This window comes from Kryptolebias marmoratus, linkage group LG23, assembly GCF_001649575.2.
Source record: "Kryptolebias marmoratus isolate JLee-2015 linkage group LG23, ASM164957v2, whole genome shotgun sequence".
Taxonomy (NCBI): domain Eukaryota; kingdom Metazoa; phylum Chordata; class Actinopteri; order Cyprinodontiformes; family Rivulidae; genus Kryptolebias; species Kryptolebias marmoratus.
Window position 1 is genome coordinate 13009131 of NC_051452.1, and position 9413 is coordinate 13018543.

Consider the following 9413-nt stretch of genomic DNA (forward strand, 5'->3'; position numbering starts at 1 on the left):
TCAGAGTTATTCTCCCTGTTCAACAAGAGTTTTAAACAAGTTACAGACAGAAAGCAGCAACTTAGTCTGAGAGAAATGAAATAAAGATCAAGTCAAAGTCATTCAACAGAAAACAATTATCTTTAATATCATCCAGCCTCGACTGAACACTGAGAAAAACTTACTGTTTGTTGGATGAAACACTTTGTTTGAAAGCATAAGGAAGGCCCTTTGACATGTCGCTCTTTAAGGACACACAGCTGGGTTCAGGTTCACCTTTGAGTCTCTGATGAATCCTGTTAAAAAAGTAAATTTATTGATTGAGTCATGGTGGTTCTCTGATTGACCCTGATGGTAAAAATAATTAGTTAATAGTCTGATGTATTAAATGCAAATTCATTTCAAATAACTGATATGGACTTGTTTTCTGAAGAGCTTGAAATTTAGGAACAATCCACTCCTGTTTAACACATGGTACAGTGTTCAATTTTACAGTTTTTTTATTTTAAATGTTTATTTCTAAAGTCTGTAAAATTAAACAAAATATTGTACAAACAAATACATTTATAGTCTAAGTAACTTTACAATGACTGTTTTCAGAATAAAAGCATAAAATACCCTTAAAAATTCAGATATAGAAGAGAACGAAAACCAATCATTAAGATCAAGAATTAAAGCAAAAAAATAAATAACACAATACTATCAGATAAAGGTGGAGATCATTTAAGACCCCAAATTTTGTTTAGTGTGTTGATGTGAGAGCTGAGCTCTGACATGGAGAAGAGTCATGGACACTTAGAGATGGTCATCTCACCTCTGATCTTTGCTCTGGCTCTCATGTTCCCCACACAGAGTGGTTTTAGAGGGAGGGACTCCCTCCTCTCTGTCCTCACACTGATCCATGCTGCTGAATTCACATCCACATCAGCTCACACAGACTTTCTACCTTCACCTGCAGAGGAAACACAAATCATTCATCTTCACATCAACTCCAATCTTCTCCTGATCAGTCAAAGTGTTTCCTGCTGCAGCTGCACAATGGAGGAAGTCCAAAGACTAAAGTGAAGCAGAATGAAAACTGCTTTAATTTACAACCATCAAAACAGTGGATTATCTGCTCCATCGAAGCTCCACTCAACTTCACAACCTGACTGAAATTGAACACACCTGAACTACATTGTGTCATTTTATTTTAAAAGGACTGACAGGAAGCAGCAGGAAGCTGTTGTGTCTGACTTTAATGGTGGAGACGACAGTTTGATTCCAGGAAATAAAAACATGACGCAGTTTGTTTAGTGAAGAAAACAAATAAACATCAGCTGTTCATCATGTTGTTTGATTCCAGTTCACAAATAACTAATAATCCTGTAGATTTGTCTTCAAACATATGTCCATCACTAGAATGAACTGGACTTTCTCTAACCCTGTAAGGCCCATCGTTGCAAAATCACAACATCACTTTTAGCTGTACCAAAAACAATCCTGCAAATGTTTTTCTTTTTTTCTTGTAAGAACATATTTACATAGTCATTAGGCTACGAAGTCATACAATTTGCAGACTTCCATGGATGCACATCTCGCTCTTTCACTTAAGTGGATATCTCAACACTGAAGTAAAATCTCTGAATCATTTTTTGTGATTATTAGAATGTCTAGAACATGTAATTACTAAATTATTGTTAAATGCATACACCAACTTAGATTTTCAGCTTGTTATGTCTTTGTTGCAGTTTTACAACATTGGATAAGATTGGTAGTAAAAATGGCAGATGCATCTTAAACAATACATGGGGACATAGCACTTCTCAAATGTTCACATGCTGCGAAAAACGTACTTATTACTACTCAAAATATGATGTATTTGATTAATTGCAATTTCTAAATTTTGTTTTTATCTGTTTGAACATATTTGAGTAATTTTGAATGAAAACATGACTTAATGTTGTGATTCTTTAAGCCCCTCCAGAAGCAATATTTAAAAGTTTGAATGTACTTTATTAATAGAAAAGCATATACAGCTATTTTGGGGGCTTTATTGCTCAAATATGTATAGCCAGATGCTGGTTGTGTAGGATGGTTACTGAATGGGTGTGGGGACAAGTGTGAATAGTCTTGAAGATGAGGATGTAAGTGGTCTGGGAGGTTCTAAGTCTGGACTTCCATGGAATGTATCACAGAATTAGTAATACCACAGAAACCTGTGACTGCTCTGAGGAGGTTATGTGTACCACCAGTGGTTGTGCGGAAGGACGTTTGCATATTTCCGTGTAAAAACAGAGAGAGGACGCTGCAGACACTGTGATAAAGGCTACACCAATACCCTCTGCAGGAAGTGTGATGTGCCTCTGTTCTTCTCAGATGAAAGAAACTTAAAAATAATGAGTTTTCTTGTTTTTCTTTTAATAAAACAAGTTCATAAAACACTCCAGTGGTCCATTTCTCTGATTTAAAATGTTAATGACTTTTTAGAGTTTTTGTGTCAAAACCCTGAAGGGGTCTGATTGTGTGGGCGGAGTCACCTCCTTGGTTGGTGACGTAGAAGGAGGCGGGGCCAGCTGTGGCAGACCGCTGTAGGACACTGAGGAGGTTACTGTCAGTGTTTATCAGGGAAAATGAAAGCAGAAGAAGAAGCAAGTTTTGTTAACAAGAGTACCGCTTTGAAAACACACTTTTTATTTTTTTGATTTGGAGTGATGCTGTCAGGAACTCGAGCTCCACATTTCACAAGAGGAACCCCCGAGCTTTACAACGATGTCACACAGTCTTCATGGAGTTTCCCATCCGAACAGATAGAGGCTGCAGGTGCCATTCAGACAGCAAGTGTTGGTCTGACAGGCGATCTTTCTTCTATTGAACGTTTGTATTTCAGGTGGTCCTTTTTAAAACGTTAACTTCACAGTCAGTCTCCAGACTTTGGGTTGTGATTTTCACCAGGAGCTAAACTGACCTCATCCATCCAACTTTCTTGTCCTTCTTAAAGCTGAAGAATCACTCAGCTGTTGGAGTTTTGGGTCAGTTTACACAATTAGTTGCAACAAGTTGAATCATTTCACCCCCACACTATCTGTATTTGCTATTTACTGCCTTGTTCACATTCCTGTTTGCTCTGGAGACGTCACACTCTGAGAGACTCTGAAAACAACTGCCTTTCATGACTTTCTTTAGATTTATTTTAGCTTCAAAGCACTTTTCATTTCACCTTTAAGATGACATGAAGTGTTTTTTAAATAATTCAGATATCTCAGCGCAGGAATTATAATTGGAGCACTTTGTGTTGTTAGGCACACTGATGCCAATAATGTCTTCAACTCAAACATTTGTGCTTTGGATAACTGAGCTGTTAGGTCTTTTACACATAATAAGTGGGTCAAGAGTGCAGGAGAGAAGGGCACACATGTGTAACATAACCACTATGTTTATGTTTCTTTCAAATAAATGAAGAAATATATAAATAAGGTTAAACTGGTTTTACAGTTCCTGTTAAGAAATTTAGTGATTTTCCACTGTTTAAAACTGTTTTAGGGCAGGATCATGCATGGTTTTCAGGTGTGGCTGACATCGACAGGTGAAGAAGGGGTGTGGTCGGCGGCGCAAGAGAGAGAAAACAAAACAAACAGTAGAGACGCAGAGGATCGGATCAGTGCAGCGGGAGGATTCCCTTTTCAGGATGCTATTTAAATATTAAAAGAAAGAAGAAACAAGATGTAAAAGGGGCTAGAGTTCGACAGCCCCAACCCCGGCGCCACAGATCACGGAATAGAAGCTGTTGAGAGCCTTGGATCAAGGTAAACCCCGTCCGGTGGGAGAGGACGCTCCCGAGGGAAGGAAACCAGGCTCCTGGTGAGATTCTGAACTTTTTTCATGTTGAAAGTTTTTGCTAGTACCAATTTTTTTCCTAGTCTGTTTGGGTGGATTTTTCCTTTTTGGATTTTTCATTTTGGATTGGGACTTAAAGCCTGCATCTGGGAAATATTTTAAGGAAGATTTTTGTTGTTGGTATTGGACTCTATTAAGGACAAAATTTCTGATTAAATTAACTGAATTTTGGGACATTTTTGGTGACACAAACTGAGTCATTATAGGCTATGTTGATAATATTTCTGAAAGAGTTCATCTTATGGCTTGTTTGTTAATTTTTCAGTAATATAATTTGTTTCATTTTGACTATTATTATGGCTCTTTGAATAAATCTGTTGTTGATCATTTAAAAACTTTTCATTTCAGTATTTTATTTTTTCAAAGAACAAGTGATTTCTGAATTTACCTGATACCTGAGTCAGAACCCCCTTGGAAAGTTTTAAGTTCCGCTTTAAATCATCAAGTTGAATGTTACAAACTGCTCCAAAAGTTTGGAGTTGGTTGCTGGGAGACCAAAAGTATATTCAGGAAGTAGCTTGTTTTTCCAGCTGTAGCTTAAATGCTGTGTCTGTCAGACATAGATTGGATGCATTGAGGGGCTGTCCTGCATGCTGCACCCAAATTAAAATAATTTTAACTTGAGCACAGAGGTCAGAAAAACCAAGCAGCAGCAAATTGAGCTCTGCGTGCCACTAAGCTCGGTGCACCACATCCAAACAAATGGTTTTGGAAGCAGAGAGGTGTCTTCATCACTGCCCTCCAGTGGTTAGTGTCAGTAACTACAACTGTTCACATTCAGTAGTACCGATTATCCTCCTGCCATACGACAGGATTTTAGCTCTAATGTTTATCAGTCTGATAGTGAACATTGACCCTAAAGTGGACTTTGAATCTCCACTTTCAGGTTTGCTGCTTTTTCTATGTTTACCTTCTGCAGATGGCAATTTTTCATGTCAGGAGAGCATCCAGTTATTCAGGTTTTTGAAAGAACTCTTCCAGCAAATTCACAGGATTCTCTTTATTTTCTGATCAAGCCACCAGATATTTTACCAGCTTGGCAACTCTGTCACAAAACTGTTTAGCTGAGGGTCTTTCACAACGCATACTTTGAGCACTGTAATGTATTGCGATATTGCACGAGATTGTGCAAAATGTTTTAAACAATAAATAGTTTTTAGTATATTTCCTTTGAAACTGTTAGATTTCTCAATTTTACTTCTCATCTTTTGGGTCTTTGACAGAGACCTCTTGACTCTTGTAGTGAGTTTAGCTAATATAACTTTAGCTGTTCTCTTTTGTCCGTCCTGCAGCCTGACTGCCTTTAGTTCAGGTCAGATGGATGGACCAATCAGAGAGCAGCTTACAGGTGCACAGGTTTACCAAAGACTGTCTGTTTGACAGAAGCAGACTTCTACTAGTTTAATGTGAGGCTCAATGTAAAGAAGCTCCCAGCTCTGATATATGTATTTAAGCATTATATTCAGACAAATCAGTTTAGAGCTGTGGCAGCTTTGTGGGAGCCATTTTTTGAGGGCCGTATCTGGCCCACAGGCCGCCAGTTAAAAAGTCCTTATATTAAAATTTTATGCTCAAGAAGTTAAAAAAGAACTGACAATGACTACTGAATTTACCTTCATCATTATTAAACAACTGATTTAATGTTTTTTTTATTCTACAATTATAATAGGACTTTTTAGTAAACATTTTAGTGATTAAGAAAAGAAAATGTAACCATATAAAACACTAAGCAAACACCTACGACTTTATGATTCCTCAGTGTAACTAAATAATTTTCAGTGACTTTAGCAGTTTTCTTATGAGTCAAACACTGAGAAAAAAAAATCTTTTTTTTTATCTTTTGTTAAATATTTTACCATGAAATAAAAAAAACAGTAACACCACATGGATACTAATCCCCTTAATTTAAAAAGAAAACTATTTTCTTTCTCAAATTGAAAAACAAACAGTTTTTTGTTTTGTTAAATTAACAGCTTCTTTATTTCTTTTGAATGTTTTTTGTCTTTAGTTTGAGGTATTTTTTCCCTCCTCCTAATATGGCCGACCTGTTTCACCACAGAGGGAATGAGAGTCAAAACAGCATCTGTGTAGCCGAGTTATTCCTGTTCCTGTCATCAAACCAGGGAAACGTAATGTAGGCACAAAAAACAACAACAAAACTTGTTCGATGAGACAATTGAAAAATCTTAAAAGATATTTGTCCAGTGTCCATGTGGACAAACAGGAAATAAAGCAGTCAGACAGACGCAGCAGCCTTGTCCTGAAGGTGAATCAAAGTGAGTTCTGCCTCTTCTTCCCTCCACAGAGAGAAAAGCCACTCAGAGACTCTGAAGGAAAAGAAGAAGAATGTTGAGTTAACACTCACCCTGATTCAGCTTTCAGTCGTCCTTCTTCTTCTCTGTCCACTCAGAATGGACTCTGAACTCAAGGTTAACATTTACTGTTCTACAGGAAGAACCGGCTTTATGATGCTTCAACATTTACTGGAAATCAGGTGAGTTTATCTGTGGGTGTGTTTCTGCTGCTCAAAGGTCAGTTTTTCTCACCTTACCAACACCGACTCTACCATCCATATCTGAGTGAAGCGTCACACACTCATTTTCCTTCGATCACACACCAATTAGATTAGATTAAATTCAACTTTATTGAGATTGCACATGCCACAAGCCCAAGGCAACAAAATGCAAATTGCATCTAACCAGAAGTGCATGATAAGCGGTAATTAATCTATAACCTTCAGATATAAAAAATATACAAGTATCTGTCTCTAAAAATCTCTAATGCACAGTTAAGAACAGGTTATGATGATGTAAACTGACTAATTACAAAATCCAAAGAAAATGACTGACAGTAATTACAGAACAGAGTACAGATATATACAGCTGTGCAAGCTGATAAAAGAAAGAGGGAATTTAATGGTACAATGGTTGGCAGAATTTTTAGATAAGCAGAGACAGCTGTTGGAAAGAAGCTGTTCCTGAATCTTGTGGTTTTAGTCCAGATGTTCCTACAGCACCTCCTAGTTGGCAGGAGGACAAACAGTCTGTGTGTTAGGTCAGGAATCGTTTCTAATGTTTATTGCCCTTTTGAGACAGCACTTCCTGTAAATGTCTCTCATGGCAGGACGTGAAGCTCCACTGATGTGTTGTGTTGATTTCACAACCTTCTGCAATGCCTTCCGGTACTGTAATACAGTTGGTCACAATGCTCTTGATGGTGCAGCAGCAGAAGTTTGTCAGGATGTCTGATGTTTTTCAGTGTCCTCAGGAAAAAGAGACAACGATGAGCCTTCTTGAACAGGTTGGAGCAGTTGGTTGTTCAGGTGAGGGCTTCTGAGGTGTAGGTCCTCAGGAATCTGAAGCTGGATGGGTGGATGAGTGTCAACACTTGCTCTGAAATACACGATTCGTTTTTTTGGTCTTGTTGGTGTTGAGCAGCAGGTTGTTGTTGTCGCACCACGCAGCCAGGCAATCCTCTTCCTCTCACTGTAGACTGACTCATCATGGTTCTTGATAAGGCCAGTTACTTTAATAATGGTGTTGGAACCATGTACAGGTCTGCAGTCGTAGGTGAAAAGGAAGTAAAAGAAGAGACTCATTACACAGCCTTGTGACACACCAGAGTGTATGGGGATTGTAGAGGAGAAGAAATGATCTAACCAAACATGTTGTGGCCTGTTGTTCAGAAAATCCATCTGTAAGTGTACTGTAAGTCCCTAACTTTTTACTATTTATAAAAGTTCTTAAAGTTGTTACAAATATTTAACCACATGCACAACTTGGGCGTAGAATTGTGCATGCTCAACCAAAAAAACAAACTGTTTAGTGGCAAAACAGCAAGGTTGCATTACCGCCACCTACTGGTATGGAGTGTGGCTCAAAATATCTAATATCGTATTCTCCTAATCAATTTTGTTTTTCTGAAAAAATCTCATTAAAATCTGAATACTTTACACTCTATGATGATGAAAACTTGTCATTGTATTCGACTCCTTCTAGTATAAACAGAGGGAGACAATAGAGCATGTTATGTTAGAGTGTAGAAGGTATGAGAAAGAAAGGAGAATATTTTTGGAGGAACTTATGAAAAATAAAGAAATATTTAATTTAGTAGATATATTGAAAAGGAACTCAAACTGCAAAAGTATTCAGATTTTATTGAGATTTTTTCGGAAAAACAAAATTGATTAGGAGAATACGATATTAGATATTTTGAGCCACACTCCATACCAGTAGGTGGCGGTAATGCAACATTACTGTTTTTTGCCAACCACCATAAAACTCTACAAAGAAGAAGACGAAGGAGGCCAGTCTGTGATTGGCTGGTGGCGTAGCTCATTTACATACAACTTTGGTTTGCGAGCGCAGAGAGAGCAGAGAGAGCAGAGAGAGCAGAGCGAGCGAGCGAGTGGTTTGTCAGAGCCGAGCGCGAGCAGAGAGAGCCGAGCAATCTGTACTCTTAAATCAGTGTCACTGCGCGCTCAACCTGGTGGCACAATAATCACGCCATAATCACATCCATCAGCTGTTTCTACTTCGACACAAAAGAAAGTCGAGAAAAAGCTCCATGCGAGCAGATGGAGGAAAAGAGGTGAAAACTCCCTGAAAACTTGTCCGTCCTGGACACCAGCTCTTCACACTTACAGTATGTCCTTTGGGAGGCATTTTAGAAACAGGTAAACACAGACTGATAGGCTGAAGAGAACTTCGGCAGACCTACTGTCCAATCAAACAGATGAATGACTGAAAGGCTTTTATTATTAGATTTTACGGACAGACATTGTTCCTACATGTCCCAACCACAACCTGTGTGTCAGAACACTTTGGAACTTTAACATGGGGCTCTTTTTATTATTTATTGGCTCTTAATAACATTAATAACAATAACAACTGTTTTCATTTATTTCTTGTATGTTTTTCTCAAAACACAGAGAGAAACATTGTAATTATGTTTGATGTTTCCATATAATGACAATAAAGTCTGATTGTGAAGAATGATCCCAACATAAAGTTGACGAAAGTGACGTCATGCAGTCCATCAGTTCACCACCAGAGGGAGACAAACCCTCACAATCACCGTCACTGACAACTTCAGAAGAAATCAAAAACTACAAGAACGTGAAGCTGCTGCAGCTGGAAAAAGTTAAGGCTAAAGTTTTAGGCAAAGATCTTGCATAATTAGTAGTTTTTTGAGTTTTTGTTGTGAATGACTCTCAGATACAACCACACCAAATTTTAGCACAATATCTGTAAAAGTGACTGAATTAAAGCAGTTTTATGTTTTCTAAGGTGATTTGGTTGTGGTGGCTGCCTTGAATTGGGTTGGTACCAAAAGTATATAAGTTGTTTTTTAATATTTTTTTTTGACAGTTTTATAAAATAAAATCTGCTCAATGGTTTATGAGATATTTTCAAAAAATGTTAAAAAACAAAAACAACTGGACTTCTGTTCTGTAGTTGAAGATGTTTCGCTTCTCATCCGAGGAGCTTTCTCAATTCAGAAATAGAGTGTGGAGTTGAGCTTTTAAAGCTGAGATGTGATGTAAGCTGGATTGCTTG

At 37.9% G+C, this 9413-nt stretch overlaps 1 protein-coding gene and 1 long non-coding RNA gene across 4 annotated transcripts in view; both read right to left on the minus strand.

Annotated features, from left to right (window-relative positions):
- LOC108251540 (ribonuclease inhibitor-like) overlaps window positions 1-9413 on the minus strand; it is a 157365-nt gene that overhangs the window by 142306 nt on the left and 5646 nt on the right. The gene's annotated exons all lie outside the window — the stretch shown is intronic.
- On the minus strand, window positions 105-6275 carry LOC108245705. The gene is made up of 3 exons (XR_001809000.3): window positions 6221-6275; window positions 794-931; window positions 105-275 (listed from the first exon to the last, which is right to left on the minus strand). It is a non-coding gene; the product is annotated as an uncharacterized LOC108245705 (long non-coding RNA).